General features: G+C 42.5%; 1 protein-coding gene across 2 annotated transcripts in view; it reads left to right on the top strand.

Moving 5' to 3' along the window:
- Positions 1-21,556, top strand: part of LOC124789570 (mitochondrial cardiolipin hydrolase) — a 68,150-nt gene that overhangs the window by 20,331 nt on the left and 26,263 nt on the right. The window lies entirely within an intron of this gene.

Genomic DNA, 21,556 nt, shown 5'->3' with positions numbered 1-21,556 from the left:
AGAAGCTGTAACCAGTGAATACCAATTCTTAACCATGATGTATGTCCGCCCAGTAACAGAGATGGAAGGAAGTGATGCTCACCAGATTTAGTATAGGCCATTGACCTATGATCCACATATATCTTCCAGGACAAGATAATCAGCCAGTGTTCAGTGCTTACAATTTAACCCTACTGTATATCTTATTTTAACTATATATGTGTTACTTTCTGAAAGGAGGGCAGTCATTGGAACTCGCTGATGTGCGTCAATTTAATCTGCTAACAACATGAGTGTTGCGGGAGTTTTAAAATTTGGAGTCAAACATGTTTTAAAGTCATTTTAATATGTAACAGAGCATTTTTCTCATCCAAATTTTGTTAGGTGATCGGCCAGTCACGTTAATTTGTGGTGCTATTGTATCTTACATCTTTTCTTAAGTTAATTGTCATGTACTGTGAATTTTGTTCACATCGGCACACACAGTTCTGCAGAGATAAAAATTCACTATAGGAATTTTTTTGTTACTTATTAACATATGTTTTAGTAATCAGGCAGACATATTTTACACAAAGATTTTATGCAATAGATATTAATTTGATTTTTTTGTAATCAGCCACATGTGTGATATGGTTTTAAGGATTTCAGTGGTGTATTTACTCTTTTCATTAAGGTGTAAGGAGGAAGTATTGCCTTTTCATCCCTCCTAAACACTCTGCTTTGTTATTTTTCCTTCTCATAGTGTCATACTCTACTCAATTGTCCTTTATCATTCATAACACCACTCTTCTCAGTAGTAAACCACATAATTATGGGCTTACATCGTGGATGTCAGTGTGTAGTAAAATTATGGAATATGTTCTATGCTCACCCATTATGATGTTCTTGTTAATGTGTCAGGATTGGCGAGGAGGGGAAAGCAGTGGGCACCCATTGAGGTGGAGGAGGTCTCCCCAGGAGGTCCACAACTCTTTTGTGGATACGTGCGTAGCGAGCACGGGACCCCGAGCTAATGTGGCCTTCCTTCCTTTCCGGGCTGCATACCTTCCCTTTCCGCATCCTTCCCCATCCCCCATCTTCGCCCCTCCTCCCCTCACCACTGGCTGTTTCCTTCCCTTTCTCCCCATCTGGGAGTATGGTTTGTGCCTACGTCCGGAGACAGACGCTCGTAAATGTAACGCATTCTTCGCCTTCTTTGCTTGTATGTCTTCTTCCTTCCTTTGTCCTTCTCTTTTCCTTACCTCTTCTCTTTACCCTTTTCTCTGCTGCGGCGTTTGAGACCTCTCTTCTTTCCTTTCTCTTTCTTCCTCCCTGTGCGTGTCTGAAGGCCGACTCACGCATTTATGTGCGTAGCCGGTGACGGGGTAACGCGTAATTCCCCGCCCCAGGTAGACAGGTAGGACACGTACGTACCCCCTGGTAATGGCCAGGCCCAGGGAGGGGTGATTACCCGAGCTGATACCTTCCGAAAGTGCCGATTGGTCCCTCCGTCCGTTTGTCGGGACGTGTGACCTGAGGTGTGAACAATCACTTAAGGCGGGAGTGCCCTCAGAGAGGGCCCCCACAAGGGAGGAGCGCGCCATCGGAGACGCCGGTAATCATGGGGGATTCTTCCGCAATGGTTTCCTCACCTTCCACTATGTCTGCTCACAAGCGTAAGTTCACTGAGTCTCAGCCACAGACAGTTCTTCCATTGTTGCCACAGTTCCTTGTTGTTTCTCGGTCAACCCTTTCATTATTCAGAAAGGTGTCGATGCAATTGCAGGTCCTGTAAAGTCTTGTTCCAGATTACGGATGGCACCCTGTTGTTAGAAACAGTCAGTGCCCTCCAGGCACAAAAATTGCTGCGTACTTCTCTGCTCCACACCTTCCCTGTCCGGGTTGAAGCGCACTGCACTTTAAATTCCTCGCATGGAGTCGTTTATACACGCTCCCTCGATGGATTGTCTGACGAAGAAATTCAGCACTAACTGTCTGACCAGGGCGTAACAGCTTTTAGAGTTATAAAAAGGGTTGACATGAACATCATTCCAACCTGCACTGTCTTCTTGACATTTGAAAAAGTTCAACTCCCATCGAAAATCAAAGCAGGCTATGAGATAATTTCCGTTCGCCCTTACGTCCCAAACCCTACGCGTTGCTTTTGGTGTCAGTGGTTCAATCACACCAGCCAGTCCTGTTCCAATCCGGCCAAATGTGTTACGTGTGGCAAGGATGCCCATGAGGGTGCCTGTCCATCTCCATCCCCTCGCTGGATCAACTGTATGAGTGACCACGCTGCTTCCTCTCGAGATTGCCCCGTTTTTAAGGACGAAAAGCTCACCCAGGAAATTAGAGTGAAGGAAAAGGTGTCGACCTTTGCTGCTCGAAAATTATTCGCCAGTCGACAGCCCACCGTGCACTGTCCTTGCTTCTCCTCGGTCAATAAAGGAGGTGGCCACGCAGACTTGCGACCTCACCTTTAGTGCCACGGTCGTCAGATCGGCCAGCGCAAAGATCGCCCGTTCAACCTCACCACTTTCGCCTGCCCACTCTCTGGCTCACCCTTCATCGGGTTCTGCTAAATCTCGAGCCCAAAAGTCAGACACCAAGACTTCGAAAAAAGAGCATACACGTGAAGAGTTTTTACGTACCGCAACTTCCCAACCATCTGTTCCTCCTTCATCTAAACATCATATTTCCAAGAAGGCTACAAAGAAACCCAGTTCCTCTCCTTCTCCGCCAAGGCGTGTCCCATCTACAGCACCACCTGGCGGAAATCGCCCTCGGCCTCTTCTGTGTCGCCGAGGCGCACTGCTGGCGGCCGATCAACTGGCCGATCGCTGGTGGCAGGAGCTGCTCCTGAACAACCTATGGATCAGGATCTTCTGCCTTCGGCTGAATGCCATTCCATGCTGTCGGTCGCAAGCTCCGAGCAGTCGTTGAGTTGACAGCAACCTTGGTCACATTCCTCCATTTTCTGTTTACCCTATGTCCATTATCCACTGGAATATCCGCAGTATTCGAGCCAATCGGGATGAATTGTCAATCCTCTTACGATCCTACTCGCCGGTCATCTTCTGTCTTCAGGAAACAAAGCTGCGTCCCCATGACCACTTTGTTCTCCCTCATTTTCAGTCCGTCCGATATGATCTCCCCTCTGTTGAAGGCACTACAGCACATGGAGGACTCGTGATTCTTCTCCATGAAACTCTCCATTATCACCCCATCCGCTTAAACACTTCCTTCCAAGCTGTCGCTGTCCGTCTTTCCCTTTCCGGATACACGTTCTCTCTTTGTACTGTATACATTCCATCGTCCACACCAATGGCACTAGCTGATCTCCTTCATCTTCTTGGTCAGCTTCCACCCCCTTATTTGCTGGTTGGGGACTTCAATGCCCACCACCCGCTTTGGGGATCTCCACATCCTTGTCCACGTGGCTCACTATTGCTAGACGTCTTCCACCAAGCGGATCTAGTTTGCCTCAACACGGGGGTCCCTACATTTTTGTCTGCCTCCACGACAAATTTATCTCATTTGGACCTTGCGGTCGGTACTGTTCCGCTAGCTCGGCGCTTTGAATGGTTCGCCCTTGATGATACACACTCGACTGACCACTTTCCATGTGTCCTTAGCCTGCTGCCTCAACTGCCATACTTGCGCCCGCGACGCTGGAAGTTTGCCCAAGCTGATTGGACACTTTTTTTCGTCTCTAGCGACATTCGATGACCGTCACTTTCCCAGCGTCGACGATGAGGTCACACATATTACCGACGTTATTCTTCCAGCTGCGAAACGTTCAATACCACGCACCTCCGAATTGCCCCGTCGCCCCCCAGTTCCTTGGTGGAACGAGGCATGCCGTGATGCAATACGTGAGCGGCGACGTGCTCTCCGCGTTTTCTGCCACCATCCTACTTTGGCCAACTGTATCCGCTATAAACAGTTCCGTGCGCGATGCCGTCGTGTCATCCGCGATAGCAAGAAGGCAAGCTGGAAATTCTTTACTAGCTCATTTAACGCCTTCACTCCCTCCTCGGAAGTTTGGAGTCGGCTTCGATGGTTCTCAGGCGCGCCTAGTTTCTCCCCGGTCTCTGGGCTCACTGTCGCGCATGATACATTAGTGGACCCCGTCGCAATTTCTAATTCGTTGGGTCAGCACTTTGCTGAGATTTCGAGCTCTTCAAATTACCCGCCAGTGTTTCTCCTGAAGAAGTGTTTCTCTTGCTTTCTCCTCTCAAAATCGCGAAAGCTACAATACTGTTTTCTCCATGCGGGAACTCCAACATGCACTCTCTTCTTCTCGCTCCTCCGCCCCAGGACCGGATGGTATCCACGTCCAAATGTTGCTGCATTTATCAACCCATAGTCTGTGTTACCTCCTTCGCCTTTATAATCGAATTTGGACCGACAGTACTTTTCCCAGACGATGGCGGGAAGCTATCGTCGTTCCTGTTCCGAAACCTGGAAAGGACAAACATCTCCCCTCTAGCTATCGCCCCATTTCTCTCACGAGTAATGTCTGTAAGGTTTTGGACCGTATGGTGGATTACCGTTTAGCTTGGTGGCTGGAATCCCGCAGTCTTTTAACGCCTGCCCAATGCGGATTCTGAAAGCATCGTTCTGCAGTTGACCATCTTGTTGCTCTCTCCACTTATATCATGAACAATTTTCTCCGCAAACGCCAAACAGTAGCAATATTTTTTGATCTGGAGAGAGCATACGATACCTGTTGGAGGACCGGCATCCTCCGCACACTGTTCTCTTGGGGCTTTCGAGGTCGGCTGCCCCTTTTTCTTCGCGAATTTATGGCAGAGCGCACATTTAGGGTGCGGGTGAACACTACTCTCTCCCGTACTTTCGCCCAAGAAAACGGGGTACCCCAGGGCTCCGTGCTGAGTGTTGTACTGTTTGCCATTGCCATCAATCCAATTATGGATTGTCTCCTTCCTGATGTCTCGGGCTCCCTCTTTGTGGACGATTTTGCGATCTACTACAGCTCTCAACAGACCAGCCTTCTCGAACGACGTCTTCAAGGATGTCTCGATCGCCTCCACTCTTGGAGCATCGAAACCGGCTTCCGTTTTTCTCCCAGTAAGACCGTTTGTGTTAATTTTTGGCGATGTAAGGAGTTTCTTCCACCCTCCTTACCTTTAGGACCTGTCAACCTTCCGTTTTCAGACGTCGCTAAATTCTTGGGTCTTATGTTTGACAGAAAATTGTGCTGGTCCTCCCACGTTTCCTATCTTTCGGCTCGCTGTCTGCGATCCCTCAACACCCTCCGTGTCCTGAATGGTACCTCCTGGGGAGCGGACCGAGTGGTCCTTCTCCGCCTCTATCGCGCCTTAGTGTGCTCGAAATTGGACTATGGAAGCATAGTCTACTCCTCTGCTCGGCCGTCTATTCTTCGGCGTCTCGACTCTATCCAACACCGTGGATTACGTTTAGTGTCTGGAGCTTTTTACACCAGCCCTGTGGAAAGCCTTTATGCTGAGACTGCTGAACCTCTGCTGTCCAATTGGCGAGCAGTTCTTCTGAGTCGTTATGCTAGCCATCTGTCTTCCATGCCTGCTAATCCAGCCCATGACATTTTTTTCGACGCCTCCTTTGATGTAGGGTATGCAGGCTGCCCCTCCTCCCTACTACCACCAGGAGTCCGCTTCCGTCAACTGCTCCATTCTCTTTCCTTCCGCTTTCCTAAAACCTTCTTGACAACTTGGGGTACAGCACCGCCTTGGCTCCGTCCCCAGATCTGCCTGCTCCGTGACCTTTGTCGATTTCCCAAGGATGGTACCCCTTCACTTGTTTATCGTCGGGCATTTGCTGGTCTATGTGCACAAATAACGGATGCCACATTTATTTGCACCGACGGCTCGAAAACATCGTTAGGTGTAGGGAGTGCCTATATTGTTGGCGACACCCCAAATCACTTTCGGCTTCCCGACCAGTGTTCGGTTTATACTGCGGAGCTTTATGCTGTTCTCCAGGCTGTCCACTACATCCGCTGCCATCAGCGGATACAGTACGTTATCTGCTCAGATTCTCTCAGCTCTCTCCTCAGTCTCCAAGCTCTTTACCCTGTGCACCCTCTGGTCCACCGGATTCAGGACTGTCTGCGCTTGCTCCACCTGGGGGGCGTCTCGGTGGCGTTCCTCTGGCTCCGGACACGTTGGTATCTGTGGAAATGAGGTGGTCGATATTGCAGCCAAGGCTGCAGTCTCTCTTCTTCGGCCAGCTATTCAATCGATTCTCTTCGCCGATCTACGGAGCGTTTTATGTCGTTGAGTTGTTCTTTTATGGCACGCCCATTGGTCGACACTTCCCCATAATAAATTGCGGGACGTGAAAGCTCTTCCTTGTGCTTGGACCTCTTCCTCCCGAACGCGTCGTCGGGAGGAGGTAATTTTAACTAGACTCCGGATAGGGCACTGTCTTTTTAGCCATCGACATCTTTTAAGCGGCGATCCTCCCCCACTCTGTCCCCACTGCTCTCAGCTGTGGACGGTAAGACACCTTTTAATTGAGTGCCCTTACTTTAATCCGTTACGCTCCCGCCTACAGCTGTCGCCTGATATATCGTTGATTTTAGCAGATGACACGCACTCAGCCGACCGCGTTCTCAAGTTTATTAGTGCCAGTGAAATGACGTTAGTCATTTGAAGCTTTTTTTGGGGACAACCAACCGCTTTCTGTAGTGGATTTTTAAGCCTTCCTTCTGCTTTTAGTTTCTTCAATTTTATGACTTTCGTTAACATTGCTGCTGGTTTCCATTTTCGGTTTTTTACTGTTTCCTAAGTCACGGACTGGGCGCTAATGACCATAGCAGTTTTGCGCCCCAAAAAAAAAAAAAAAAAAAAAAAAAAAAAAAAAAAAAAAAAAAAAATCCATTGAGGTGAAAAATCAAACATATTTTAAATGCATGGATGTTTAATGACGTAAAAAGGAAAGGCAGGCCTAGAGAAGCCGCCAAAACTGAATTGGCTGCTGCCCAGAAGATCAGGAGAGGAGAGCATCTGGTCAGGTCGGAAGCCGCCAGCAGAAGAGAGCAGATGGCGTGTCTATTCCCGCTGGCTGGCCATGGTTCCACCCTCACATGACCGCCTCCAACCTTCCCTATTGGACAGCCAAATTGTAGACGTGCAGTTTGGTAGCATTACCTCGTCAGCCACACATGAGTTTAGCTGCTGATGGTTCAACACATGAGTTTCAAAGTGGTTCTGTCCGGTTTTGTGCAACATGACTGATATGGTGCAATTAACCGCCAGGCAGGAGGCACTGGTGAACATCAAGTGAAAAATGAAAATCAGACTTTATACTATAAAATCCATTCATTAACGGCCCCCACTGTACATTCTGGAGAACAGAAACCCCTCCATAAAAACCAACATGGATTCTGTAGAGAGAACTTAAGATACTCGGCTCATTCTGTTCATCCATAAAATACAGAGTGCTGTAGACAGAGATGTCCAGGTTGATGCCGTGTTTCTCGACTACTTGAAGGTGTCCGATACAGTGTCACACTGTTGTTTACTTACGTACTTACTTACTTACTCCTTGGCACTAGAGCCTGTGTAGGGCTTTGGCCTCCTGGACAATCTCTGCCCATTCTTCTTTGCTGACTCCCTTGGCTCTCCATCTTCTAACTCCCATTCTTGTCAATCCCTCCTCCACATTGTCTAGCCATCTGGTCCTTGGTGTGCCCCTTACACAGCGTCCACCTAGTTTTCCTTTGAAAGCTTTCTTGATTGTGCAGCTTCTCACCATTCTTTCTACATGTCCCAATCAATGTAGTCTATCACTCTTAATTTCTGTTATGATATCTGGTTTGTTGTACAACTCTCTGGTCTCCTTATCGTTTCTGAGTCACCAAAAACCCCTATCATTCACTGGCCCAAAGGTTTTCCTAAGTATCTTCCTTTTCCATCTCTGCAAAAACTCATCATTTTGCAAGTCTCTGAACCATATATCACCATAGGTCTCACTACTGTATGATGCACTGTCAGCTTCAGGTTCCTACTAAGGCTTCTTGCCTTAAATACTTCTATCAGTGCGAAGTTGCTCCTGTTACCAGCTGTAATCCTTGCATGTATTTCTTTTCTCATATCATTATTCTCAGTTACCAGTGACCCAAAATATTTAAAGGCTCTTACAGTGTTCAAATTCTTGCCCATTCAAAGTCATGCTTCTTTCTCCTTCACTATACCTTTCCTAGATGTTAACATATACTTGCCCTTTGACTGATTGTCAGCCCCAGCTCTGCTCCATATCTTTCTAATTTTTCAAGTTTTTCTTCCAGGTCCTGTTTCCTCCTGGATAACAAATCAATATCATCTGCATATGCAAGATCCTGTGTCACTCTATTAAATAGTGTTCCCTCACGGTTGCCACTTTTTGTCTTTTGCATCATCCTTGCCAAGGGGACAAACAGAATAGAGGAGAGCATGTAACCCTGTCGCAGTCCTTGGTTAACTTCAAATGCCTTTGATAAAGTGCCCTCAACCTTTACTTTACATAATATTCTTCTCAAAGTCACTTGGACCAGTCTTAGTTACATTGCCTTCCAGAGTTGATCCCTTTTGATACTATCATAAGCCTCTTTGAAATCAATGAACAGCTGGTGGACATCGATGTTATAACATCTTTCAAGGATCTGTCCGATGGTAAAAATCTGATCTGTAGTGGATCTATTAGTTCTGAAACCACACTGGTAGTCTCCTAGATACTTTCCTACATATGTACTGAGTTGCCCCACCATGATTTTTCCTAATACTTTAAATTCTATACAGAGTAGTGCAGTTCCTCTATAATTCACGCAGTCATGTTTCTTATGTATAGGGCAGAGTATAGCTGTATTCCAGTATTCCGGCATATTGTTTTCGCCATATTTCCACTATAATCTCATGCAAAACCATAATTAGTTTTTCTGCACCATATTAAATCATTTCTGTTGTAATGTTGTTTTCTCCCAGAGCTTTATTGTTTTTCAGAGTCTTGATACTAGCTTTAACTTCTTCCAGTGTAGGTTACTCGACACTGTCCTGGTACTTTTCTTCTCTGTTTACTTCCTGCTCCACCTCTTCTATCGTCGCAGCATCTACTTCACCTATGTTTTCCAATTCTGTCTTCAATAATTCACTAAAATAATCCACCCATCTGTCAAAATCTGATCTTTTCCTCCAATCAGATTTCCCTCCTTATCTTTACAGAAAACTGCTCTGAGTAGGAACCCTTTCTTTATATCTTTCAGCCACATATAGCATTTCCTTGTTTTCTGAGCAGTCTTTCTCTCTTCTAATTCATCAATCCACTGTTTTTCAAATACGGTCTTTCTCCTCTTACATTACTTATCTGGTTCGTTTCTCTTCTCCTGGTATTCTTCCACAGTAATTCTTGTTCTCGTCTGCAGCATATCTTTTTCTTGCCTCATTCCTTTCTTCTATCTTCCTCCTACAATTGTCATCAAACCATATCTGGATTCTCAGTTACTTCTATCTACCCAGTACAGTTTCAGTTGTATCCTGTTTTATACATTTGACTGTTTCCCATATTTCTTCTATACCCTGTCCTGCCTGATCTTTGGCTTCATTAAGTCTGTTTGTCAAAATAGTTTTATACTGTTGTATTGTATTTTCATAATTTCTTAAATTAGCATCATCAAACCTTGGCACAATAGTTTGTTGGTGTGTCTGTAATTGGCTATCTATCCTCTGTCTGTATTTGATTCTTACCAAATAATGATCACTATCTCCATCTGCACCACAACTATCCACTTCTAATTTATCTGAAGCATGTCATCTGTCTATTAGTAGGTGATCAATCGATTTTTTGTGATCCCATATGGGAAGCACCATGTAACTTCCCTTATATCTTTCCTTTGCATCCATGTGCTTTTAATAATCATGTTATTGTCCATGACAAAAGCAATTAGTCTGATACCATTGTCATTAGAAGCTCCATGCAGACTCTCTTTATCAGCTGCTTTCCTATTTGCAATTTCTCTTCCTACTTGAGCACTGAAGTCCCCCATAACCACCTTAACATGATGCTTTGCCACCCTTGCTATTTCCTGGTCCCATTGCTTATAGAATATATCTTTTTCCACCAACTCTGTATCTTCTGTTGGAACATACAGGATGTTTCAAAAATGACCGGTATATTTGAAACGGCAATAAAAACTAAACGAGCAGCGATAGAAATACACCGTTTGTTGCAATATGCTTGGGACAACAGTACATTTTCAGGCAGACAAACTTTCGAAATTACAGTAGTTACAATTTTCAACAACAGATGGCGCTGGAAGTGATGTGAAAGATATAGAAGACAACGCAGTCTGTGGGTGCGCCATTCCGTATGTCGTCTTTCTGCTGTAAGCGTGTGCTGTTCACAACGTGCAAGTGTGCTGTAGACAACATGGTTTATTCCTTAGAACAGAGGATTTTTCTGGTGTTGGAATTCCACCGCCTAGAACACAGTGTTGTTGCAACAAGACAAAGTTTTCAACGGAGGTTTAATGTAACCAAAGGACCGAAAAGCGATACAATAAAGGATCTGTTTGAAAAATTTCAATGGACTGGGAACGTGACGGATGAACGTGCTGGAAAGGTAGGGCGACCGTGTACGGCAACCACAGAGGGCAACGCGCAGCTAGTGCAGCAGGTGATCCAACAGCGGCCTCGGGTTTCCGTTCGCCGTGTTGCAGCTGCGGTCCAAATGACGCCAACGTCCACGTATCGTCTCATGCGCCAGAGTTTACACCTCTATCCATACAAAATTCAAACGCGGCAACCCCTCAGCGCCGCTACCATTGCTGCACGAGAGACATTCGCCAACGATATAGTGCACAGGATTGATGACGGCGATATGCATGTGGGCAGCATTTGGTTTACTGACAAAGCTTACTTTTACCTGGACGGCTTCGTCAATAAACAGAACTGGCGCATATGGGGAACCGAAAAGCCCCATGTTGCAGTCCCATCGTCGCTGCATCCTCCAAAAGTACTGGTCTGGGCCGCCATTTCTTCCAAAGGAATCATTGGCCCATTTTTCAGATCCGAAACGATTACTGCATCACGCTATCTGGACATTCTTCATGAATTTGTGGCGGTACAAACTGCCTTAGACGACACTGTGAACACCTCGTGGTTTATGCAAGATGGTGCCCAGCCACATCGCACGGCCGACGTCTTTAATTTCCTGAATGAATATTTTGATGATCGTGTGATTGCTTTGGGCTATCCGAAACATACAGGAGGCGGCGTGGATTGGCCTCCCTATTCGCCAGACATGAACCCCTGTGACTTCTTTCTGTGGGGACACTTGAAAGACCAGGTGTACCGCAAGAATCCAGAAACAATTGAACAGCTGAAGCAGTACATTTCATCTGCATGTGAAGCCAGACACGTTGTCAAAGGTTTCGGGTAATTTCATTCAGAGACTACGCCATATTATTGCTACGCATGGTGGATATGTGGAAAATATCATACTATAGAGTTTCCCAGACCGCAGCGCCATCTGTTGTTGAAAATTGTAACTACTGTAATTTCGAAAGTTTGTCTGCCTGAAAATGTTCTGTTGTCCCAAGCATATTGCAACAAACGGTGTATTTCTATCGCTGCTCGTTTAGTTTTTATTGCCGTTTCAAATATACCGGTCATTTTTGAAACACCCTGTACATACATGTAAAGGATATATTGAAGAAGTGGACTTTCATTTGTAATACACAGATTATTTCACCAACAGGCTTAAATTTCAGTATGACAGGCTTATGAGCATTGTCAACCAGAAAACCTGTGCCTTCAAATCCTCTGCCTCTACAGCTGTAAAACAATGTGTGTGTGTTCCAGATGCTAATATTCCATTTCATTTCCTTTTTCAGAATTTGTAGTCCTCCAGTCTTGTTCAGTGTTCTTGCATTTCATGTTGCTAAATGCCAATTCATATACCTTTTCCATTGCCTAAGCCGTTCATCCATTACAACCATCTGGCTTCCTTTGTCCTTTGGTTCCGTGTGTCACACTGTGTGTCACAGTGTCACACTGTTGTTTAGTGAACAAAATTGAGTACTGGACCAGATTTGTGACTGGATTGATGACTTTATAGGAGGAAGTAAAGGTAATTTCTGGAGTACGCAAAGGAGTGTTGTAGAGCCATTACTGTTAACATGGAGTACATAGTGTTTGACTATTACAGGGACAAATGGAGGGGCAAATAGAGGTAAATGAAACAAAGAAATAAACCTAATGAACATAGGTCTTAAATCCAATGGCCTCCCTGATATGACATGCATGAATGCACTCATGCCAATGTCACAATGCTATTAATGTCTAAAGCTACATTTATTTTGAAACATCACGAGCAAGGCATAAATTACAGAGTAATAAAATTATCTCACTTGATTTTATTATCATTCTTGAGACCTAAGTACTGGTAAATAACATTTCGATGACAAGTGTATTGGTCATGGCTTTCCTATACTGTAGCGTGTGCGTGTACTCCGCCCTCCCCCTCCCCGCCAGGATTTCTGTCTTCTTGAACCATTTTGAATTTTATTTGAGGGGATATTCAAAATATTTGATGTATTCCAGCTCGGTTTATAGTTTCAAACTCCAGGAACACCTTATGAATTTTTGTCATGCTTTCTGAACAAGCCTTGGGTTTTTGAACATGTACAGGTGTCAACGAAGAGATGTGCTGAAGCCTGTCTTCTCATGAATGGCCATGAGGACTGTATAATGTTGTAATGCGTACGTTCTCAAATGCGTATCTGCACATTCGATCCCCAGGGATCCTTTCCTTATTAGGATTATTTTTTTGTCTCATTCTCCTCTACTCACCTCTTTCATCTGTACCTCTAGAAGTCAACACCCTGCACAACCGGTCTACTGGATGAAGGTCTGTGGGACTTTTTGCAGATGATGCTGTTGTCTATAGCAAAGGTTGCAATGCCAGAAAACTGTTTACAAACGGAAAGATTTGTGGAGGATTGGTGCTTGCTGCAGGGACTGCTAGTTGATCCTGAACGTAAATAAAAGTAACATATTGTTCATAAACAGGTGAAGGGATCCATTAATGTTACATTATGATATTAGTGAAAAATCACTGGAAACAGTAACAACTGTAAAATACCTAGGAGTAACTGTCTGGAGTGACCTGAATTGGAACCATCACATAGAAGTATTGTGGGAAAACCAGACGCCAGGCTGAGACTCATTGGAAGAATCTTAAGGAAATGTAATTCACCCACATGGTTGCCCAATTCTTGATTATTCTTCATTATTGTGAGACCCTTAACAAGCAGTATTAACAGAAGAGATACAGATTCAACAAAGAGTGACAAATTTCATTATGGGATCATTTATAAAACTAGAGAGCATTATGATGATGCTAAAAAAAAAAACTCCAGTGGCGGTTGCTACAAAGGAGGAGTTGTGTATTATGAAAGATTTTACTCTTGAAATTCCAAGGATGTATGTTCGAAAAACATGTTATTCCCTCCCGCATATGTCTCGTGAGATGACCAAGGTGAGAGAATCAGAGACATTACGGCCGACATGGAAGTTTATTGACAGGCAGTATATCAAGTGTGAGTTGTGTAATGGCAAACTACGCATGGAAAGTTATGAAAAACACATAATGCAATATTAAACATACTGTACTACGGTATTTAAATTTATAGAATGTTAGAAGTAAAACATTTCAGAAATTTGCCAAATGGGCTACAAAATTTAGACAAGCTACACCCAAATGTTGACCAAATAATAACACTAGTTTCAGTGTGGTACACTGTCAAATACAATATGATAATTTATATCACTGTCTGCAAGCTACAGTATGTTACTATTCTACTGCTTTAAAGAAGTCAGTAAGCTTTCTTTGGCAGGTCATTTCAAACAGTTTCTTTAGTTCATATTCTTTTATGCTCATCAGGTTCACTTTATAACTCCATCCACGTAATCACTTTGTTTATATTATCCAACATTTCACCTGTACTGGGAACATCATCTGTACTTTCTTCTTCAGCTTCGTCATCCTCATTCTCGATTGCTTCACTACCCTCATTTCGAAGAGCATCAGTAATGTCCTTGTCATCTATGATCTCCGAAATCAGTTCTTCATTGTTGATGACTACCCAGCAGTTAGTCTTCTAGATCAATATTGCATCATAGAAAATTACATGCAGACTAAATGTCATTGCTGTTGAAATCCACATCACTACTGTGTCCATCTGTTGCATTTTTCTCAATGGAACACTTGTTCCAGAAATTTCTAATATTGGTCGGACCGAAACTTTGCCATCCCACATCTGCTGAATACACAAAACTTTAGATTAACAGATTTCGAGAACATTTCCATTTCTTCATCTGAATTTACTGTTGAAGTCAGCAGTTCATGGCAATAATGAGCCTTGAATGCTCATATGATGCCCTGATCCAGTGGCTGAATTAGTGCCATTGTGTTTTCGGCAAAAAACAAAGTTTTTATTTTTACATCTTCTGTTTACAATACATCAGCATGTGAATGAGCTGGACAGTGGATCAAGCATTAGTAGAGCTGGTTCTCTCGGCGTAAGTGACCATAGATGCTTGCTTAGTGACAGAACAAACTCTTCTTGAAACCGGTGAAAATGGCACATGTCATCCAAGCATTCTTTGAATCCCTGTAATTGAGTTGTAATGATGACATGTTTACATGCTTGAAACATTTCATCCTTTTACTTTTACCTGTACAAAGAGGTTTCAGCATATGGCTGCCCAATTTATTTGTGGAAAAATGGGGGTTATTCTATCTGTGTTCATTTTCAAACATGTCTTATTTCCTGGCCGCCTTTTTTCTTCTTAACCCCCACCCCCCACCCCCCACCCCGCAATTGAGAGTTCTGGTTGGAAGCAATCGATAATAAAGCCCCATTTCATCATAATATGTGCTTGATTATCATTTAAATTTTCATGTACCATGAAACTATGAAGCAGAGTCACTGTCACAAGGCCTTGCTTCTCCTTTAGTGGTCATTTGGTGACGTCTTGAAAGCCATCTGTCAGAATTTATCGAACCTTCGTTGCCTTGTAAATCAGAGTGAAATTTTTTAGCTTGAGGGTTTAATAATTGGCCCTAAAATTGACACACCTTCAATTCTATTTATTAAAAACTACCTATAAAGGCATACAACAAGTTCACTGTCTTTTCCTGGTTTAGTCCTTTTTTCCACATCACTTTAAACTGTGTTTACAAAACTCCTGAGTTTATTCTCCTCTTTCACCCATCCCCTGATTGTTCCTTCAGTTACACCACACTCACATGATAAACTTTCTTTAGTGTCACTATTCGTCACATGATCAATAATTTTTAATTTATTACTCACAGAATATGCTTTCTGCTTCTGTGACATCATAACAAGCACACAGAAATCTAGACAATGAGTGAATAATCTATAATCCACGTGATGGTTTCGCTCGTTTTGGTTATTGCCAAACACTGTTGCATAGTCATTTTTTTGACCACATCACAGTGTTAACCATGATATGTGTATTCAAAGCTTCTGTCCAGCAACAATGCTGATATTTTGGTTATTGTTTAGAGAGCTTGGAGGTTGTAGCAATAAATTTTACTGCAGAAAGGCTACAAGCTGCCTGTAATAAGATTTCTTTCACAGTTTATTAAATTATACTGAGACTGCAAAAATCATTTGTAAGTGATATTTTATTTCAGGGAACGTACTTTATACTGCATTATATCCGAATCCACAGTGTATCAAACCATTTTATATTCGGCTTCGACTGTACTTGGTATGGTGTTGCAGCTTTCTATACCCTTCCAAATGTCGATATTACCACACATTTTGTAAGAAAAAGCTTATTTGTGTTCATGGCTAATCATTACAACAATGTTATATTTGTGGAAAGACTGATTCACTTAATGCATGCATTCATATTCCAAAAGGATGCCAATAACTATGTTGTTTAACATCCTAAACAATCATCTCATGACAGTGTCATTTTAGTAAATATTAATCATTTGTGATGTATATTGTGGAGCAAATATGATGTAAACATAGAATCATAGTGAGTAGAAGAGAAAGTGTGCTGAATCTCCTAGTTCATCAGTTCCACCACAAGAAGTCATCTGCTTTGCTTGTGACTCACGAAAGTATATGTTACCATGGCAATCACAGCACACGAACTGGTTTGTTCAAGAAATTTATGTAACGAAATGAAAGGTATGTGGATATAGTTAATTTACCTCAGTGGGTATCAGTTGTCTACCAGTTTAGACAGTTTCCGAGTAGTCTTTGTAGACTTCAGGTCCTTCCGCATTTGTTTAATGCCCATGCAAAACTGGCATTTCATGTAATGAAGAATCAGCTTAGGAATGATGTCCATCTCATGATCTTACAGCACTCAACATTTGATATTTCAAGACTAATGTGATTCAGACTATTTACACATTCATAAAAGATGTTGCCCCATAAGCTGTCCTCACGCAGTTTTATCGCAATGATTTTTTCCACTTGGATAAGAATATTGAAGATGCCTTTCATTGGGTATGTAATCAATATCCTTCCTGTAGGAATCTTTAATAGATGCCAGTAAAAAGTGGCTTTTCAGATGAATTCCCATTTAGAAGGAACAAAGACTTCAGGCATTTTGTGAATCTTCGTCCTTGAAGCACCACGTAACATGCCAGATGATAAACTAAACTTTCTTTTGCTGAGGAGTGTCAAAGAGCCTCCGGCATATGTTGTGGACCATGTTGAAGCCCTTCCAAGTTATGTGGTACACAAAGTGTTTTTTTAATTATGTCTTCCAGTTCCAGAACTCTGTCTCTGTTCTTTTGCTGCAAATCTCTAGCTAACATCCGCATCTGGATTTCGTATGAAATCAGAGAAAATTATCATCATAGTTTCCACTGAAGGCAATTAAAGTTTAGCAGGAATGTAAACACACTATAACATGTGCAAGCTCAGGAAGTCTATTACTGACAGGTGATTGTTACAACTCAGAGACCTTATGATACCGAAATGACATTCAATTGGATCCCAATTAAATTTTGCTCTCAGGATGTAGCTGAAACCTCTGTTCCTTAAGTATTCAAATATTCCTAATGTACTTTCAATTATTACCCCCAGAAACTGGAAAGTTCTTTTAGAAGCAAAGCTGTTACTTTTATTGGCAAGAATGCTTTTCCATTTCATTAACATTTAGTGAGTCTTGGAGTTTTTGCACAAAGCATCCTTAGGAAATGAGTTAAGTGCGTCCACTAAGTTGTTCATATATGTAGTGAATGATTCCATTGATTCACTGCCTTCGAATCCTGCCACTTCAATTTCCCTGAAGAATTTTATTCCATTGGCTACTGAGTTACTGAATACTGCAGAGCTAATCTTATGCGAGTTTGTTGAAATGGATACAAATGGATGAAAGTTAACTTGGGGCAGACTTTTAATCTGGCAAATTCTTAGGAATTATCTTGTTCATAAACTCTTTGATAAAAATTGTAGTTGATGATCTCATCGCCGAAAAGTACCTCCGAATTATCACAAAAATTATTCCTTATGCATTTCATTACATGAGTAGCATCTGAAAATGCCCAAATTCTTCTAGTTTTGTCAACTGGATTTGATACAGAGCAGGTAACCTTATTTTTTATTCCATTTATTCCTAAACATTGCCAGACATTTTTATTCGGGTGACTGGCATCAGAAGCGAATGCAATAATTCCTGTCCCGGCATGCTGTAGCTGGATAATTACTTCAACCAGTACCTGTTAGATGACGTCTCCAGTAGTTGCATTGCGCCTAGTGTACACAGGACCAGGTTGGATCCAGGTATGCAGTAGAGATACAAACATAAACCCCAGAGCATGATTTGCAAGTTTATTCTTACATTCATCCGGAGTATATTCCCCTAAATTGACAAATCCATCAACTTTGAATGAAGTGCTACTGAAATGCAGTTCCTCTTGGAACTTAATTTCATCAGAAATCAGCACATCTAAGTGTTTGTTTTCCCTGAAAATAATTCTTGAATTGCTTCCTCAGTATGCATATTGATTCCATGTGAGCATTTGAGACCCTTTACTAAATTATGTAGATGTGTTTCGGAAGGAAGTGGCAACAATCCATACTTCAAAGAGTGTCTGTATCCTTTGGATGACTTCATTTTTAAGAGCACGCTGTCCAGAAAAAACTTGTTATCATACCGCACTTTTCTTTATCATAGTGTCTACAACGATTCTATGTTTCTTACTTAGTGTAGCCCCCCCCATGAACCATGGACCTTGCCGTCGGTGGGGAGGCTTGCGTGCCTCAGCGATACAGATAGCCGTACCGCAGGTGCAACCACAACGGTGGGGTATCTGTTGAGAGGCCAGACAAACATGTGGTTCCTGAAGAGGGGCAGCAGCCTTTTCAGTAGTTGCAGGGGCAACAGTCTGGATGACTGACTGATCTGGCCTTGTAACACTAACCAAAACAGCCTTGCTGTTGTTGTACTGCGAACGGCTGAAAGCAAGGGGAAACTACGGCCGTAATTTTTCCCGAGGGCATGCAGCTTTACTGCTGTTGGACCTGCCATTGTCTACCTCTAGTTTTAAAATAAAAATAACCTTTAATGCAATATTAACTGAAGACTTCATAAACCACATATGAAAGAGAAACATGAGTCACAAATTCACGTAGTGTGCAGCTGTAAGGACTTGAGAGAGGTATCGTTCCCCTTCCACTGTTATATTTGATATGCAGCAGCCTGTGTCCTATAACCCAGCAAATGTAAACTGGCATATATATATATATATATAAGGAAACATTCCACGTGGGAAAAATTATATATAAAAACAAAGATGAGGTGACTTACCGAACGAAAGCGCTGGCAGGTCGATAGACACACAAACATACACACAAAATTCAAGCTTTCGCAACAAACTGTTGCCTCATCAGGAAAGAGGGAAGGAGAGGGGAAGACGAAAGGAAGTGGGTTTTAAGGGAGAGGGTAAGGAGTCATTCCAATCCCGGGAGCGGAAAGACTTACCTTAGGGGGAAAAAAGGACAGGTATACACTCGTACACACACACATATCCATCCCATATATCCCATATATCCATCCCATATATATATAATAGAGGGAAACATACCACGTAGGAAAAATATATATCTAAAAACAAAGATGATGTGACTTACGAAATGAAAGTGCTGGCAGGTCGACACACACACAAACATACACACAAAATTCAAGCTTTCGCAACAAACTGTTGCCTCATCAGGAAAGAGGGAAGGAGAGGGAAAGACGAAAGGATTTGGGTTTTAAGGGAGAGGGTAAGGAGTCATTCCAATCCTGGGAGCGGAAAGACTTACCTTAGGGGGAAAAAAGGACGGGTATACACTCGCGCGCGCACACACACACACACACACACACACACACACACACATATTCATCCACACATATACACACTGTATATGTGTGGATGGATATGTGTGTGTGTGCGCGAGTGTATACCCGTCCTTTTTCCCCCTAAGGTAAGTCTTTCCGCTCCCGGGTTTGGAATGACTCCTTACCCTCTCCCTTAAAACCCACATCCTTTCGTCTTTCCCTCTCCTTCCCTCTTTCCTGATGAGGCAACAGTTTGTTGCGAAAGCTTGAATTTTGTGTGTATGTTTGTGTTTGTTTGTGTGTCTGTCGACCTGCCAGCACTTTCATTTGGTAAGTCACATCATTTTGTTTTATATATATATATATATATATATATATATATATATATATATATAGAGGGAAACATTCCACGTGGGAAAAATATATCTAAAAAGAAAGATGATGAAACTTACCAAACAAAAGCGCTGGCAGGTCGATAGACACACAAACAAACACAAACATACACACAAAATTCTAGCTTTCGCAACCTATGGTTGCCTCGTCAGGAAAGAGGGAAGGAGAAGGAAAGACAAAAGGATATGGGTTTTAAGGGAGAGGGTAAGGAGTCATTCCAATCCCATAAGGTAAGTCTTTCCGCTCCCGGGATTGGAATGACTCCTTACCCTCTCCCTTAAAACCCATATCCTTTTGTCTTTCCTTCTCCTTCCCTCTTTCCTGACGAGGCAACCATAGGTTGCGAAAGCTAGAATTTTGTGTGTATGTTTGTGTTTGTTTGTGTGTCTATCGACCTGCCAGCGCTTTTGTTTGGTAAGTTTCATCATCTTTCTTTATATATATATATATATATATATATATATATATATATATATATATATATATATATATTGATTGAGTAGTTTTCTCAAAATCGAACTAGAAAGGCTGCATAGCAGAGAACAGGCATGAATCCCAAAACAGTGGTTTTTAATTTTTTATACAAAAAGGTAAAAGTTTTGCTGGGAACTATCTACAGAGTTGGTTGTAGCTTTGCTTCATCTACATAAAACAAATTTTTTTGAGCTACATCGGATGACTTCAAAACTGAAAACAGAAGCACATCACTTGAATGCCTCTGCCACGTGTCACTTTGGTGCCCCACTTGTGCCTGCAAATGGATGTGGTGCGGACCATGAAGTGATGTCTCCACCATGCCACCTCCATGTGAATTGTCTCATTTGTTAACATCGAGATGGTGTGAGAGAGTGGCCATGTCCACTTCATGCCATTTCTGAGTGAATTGGGCCTAATACACATTCTGTGAAGGTACACTTAGTGTCTTTGGTTGCTTTGAGAGAATGCAGAATCCTCCCACTGTGAGCCAGTGTGGCAATCTGGAATTATTACTGAGACAACATATTGTGCACTAATGGCTTGTGAGAGACACAGACTCACCACTAACTATGGATGCAGGAGACTAGAAATGCTTCGTTAAAATTGTGGAGACCTGTGATACTACTATGCAGTACAGCATTATCTGAAAAGTGTATCAAGTGAAAACATAGTGTGAGCCTTTCCTTGTGATTGGTAGTTCCGTTTTATGTGATAAATGCATTCTCAGACTGTCATACACAGAAGGGGTAACTTTAAGTGTTAGTTTTCCTGCCCACTCCCCAGTGGCTGTTAACTGTTTAGTGTAGAAATTAATGCATCTCCTACAGTGTTCCGTAAGTTGCCTTTCTTTTCTTCTCACCCTGAAGATCAGCATCTTAGAAAATGAAGATTATACAGCAATTGAAAAAGATATAATTCTTCAACAAAAGTACTTACACAAATAGCAAAAGCAGTTATGAAAATGACAAAGGAAATAATCCTAAAATTGGAACAAGGCAACTGTTAAAGAAAAAATAAGGGTTTCAAGAAAACAGTAACTGGAACATGATAGAATAGGTGAGTTAAACTAAATTACTGAAATAAGTTTCTAAGAGTGTGTTCGAAGGTACAGTGAAAATATGACAAATAACTGAAAACAATCAGTATAAGAAAAGCAACAATGTAATGAAAAGGATAGTTGCTACTCACCATACAGTGGAGATGCTGAGTTGCAGAAAGGCACAACAAAAAGACTGTTGGGAAGTTAATCTGGCTACAACTGCCAGACTGTGGTCGTGTGTGGGTGAGTTGCATTTCCGTGAATGTGTGCGTGTTTGTATGTTGTCTATTTTTGACAAAGGCTTTGTTGGCCGGAAGCTAACTTT

This window comes from Schistocerca piceifrons, chromosome 3 (genome assembly GCF_021461385.2).
Source record: "Schistocerca piceifrons isolate TAMUIC-IGC-003096 chromosome 3, iqSchPice1.1, whole genome shotgun sequence".
NCBI lineage: Eukaryota > Metazoa > Arthropoda > Insecta > Orthoptera > Acrididae > Schistocerca > Schistocerca piceifrons.
The sequence above is the reverse complement of the archived record's forward strand: the minus strand, read 5'-3'. Positions and strand labels throughout refer to the sequence as shown.